Source organism: Priapulus caudatus, unplaced genomic scaffold (assembly GCF_000485595.1).
Source record: "Priapulus caudatus unplaced genomic scaffold, Priapulus_caudatus-5.0.1 Scaffold2325, whole genome shotgun sequence".
Lineage (NCBI taxonomy): Eukaryota > Metazoa > Priapulida > Priapulimorpha > Priapulimorphida > Priapulidae > Priapulus > Priapulus caudatus.
This window is the reverse complement of record NW_014579386.1, coordinates 3,663-4,849: the sequence shown is the minus strand read 5'-3', so window position 1 is coordinate 4,849 and position 1,187 is coordinate 3,663. Positions and strand designations below refer to the sequence as shown.

General features: G+C 51.0%; 1 long non-coding RNA gene across 1 annotated transcript in view; it reads right to left on the bottom strand.

The window, feature by feature from the left end:
* The window catches only part of LOC106818550, a 2,192-nt gene extending 1,776 nt beyond the window's left edge, over positions 1–416 (bottom strand). The window contains exon 1 of the long non-coding RNA XR_001395242.1: positions 309–416. This is a non-coding gene — a long non-coding RNA (uncharacterized LOC106818550). The remainder of the gene's footprint in view (positions 1–308) is intronic.
* Between the last annotated feature and the right edge of the window lie 771 nt (positions 417–1,187).

Genomic DNA, 1,187 nt, shown 5'->3' with positions numbered 1-1,187 from the left:
AGAGAGAGAGAGAGAGAGAGAGAGAAAGTGAGTGTGTGTGAGAGAGAGAGAGAGAGATTCTATATAGCCGTATCTAGCTTTCCTCTATGTTATAGAGGGGGTGATTCTATATTCTATATAGCCGTATCTCGACATCCTCTGTGCTATAGAGAATGAGACTCTATATATTCGTATCGTATTACTTTATATAAAGGAACCATATTATAGGTTATAACTATAACTATAAGGCACTACATAGCACCGCACTGCGTCAACGAATTTCGTCTATATTATATATGGTAACAAACCTAGACGCGGGAAAAACTTACGTAGCTGAAGATCAACGAAGTAGCGGTCGCCGCTATGACCGTGCGTGCGTGCGTGCGTGCGTGCGTGTGTCCGCGAGCTTCTACTGACAGGCCACCGTATACGTGCACGGAGCTTATATGCCCGCACGCGCGTGATAAATATTGCTGAGGCTACACACCTCTCAACCGCCTTCCTTCGTCGATCATGACTCTCAATTCACAGCTTCGCTGAGCGGGACGTCGATGGCTGGGAGAGTGTCGCTTCCCACGCCGACTCTCCCACGGCCTGCCCGGGCGGCAAAAGCGAGCGCGAAGACGAGGGAGAAAGGGGCGGGGCACATGGGTGTCTCTGCGCTGGGAATGGCAGGGGGGGGGGTTGACGTTCGTTCTCACCCTGGCATGAACGCAACCATCCACGACTGCTAACGAGCAATCGTCGCCATTACTCAATCATTGCTGACGCGGCGGTGGAGCGATCAGCCGCTAACGAGCTGTCGTTAGCGGACACAATTCCTCACAGCTCGTAAGTCGCTAACGTTATTCATCGTTAAGTAATCGCCGGTGACGTCACTCCCTGATCGTAAACGCCTCGGCCTGTCACCGCGATCGCGCCCACGAATCGATGCCAATCGATTAGCGACGTGGATCGCTGAGTGGTCGCCTTCCGGCGCATCGGCTATTAGAATGGCTATTAGAATGGCTATTAGAATGGCTATTAGAATGGCTACTAGTAGAATGGCCCGCGTTCTGCCGCCGCGCTCAGCAATAACCGGAGTGCGGAATGTTTGTTGTGGCCCGTTGTAGCCTTGTGCTATTTGTTTGTTGTGGTGTTGGTGGGTACCTGGGTGCGCTTATGTTCCGCATATGCTACAAAAATATCACTGTGATTATATATATATA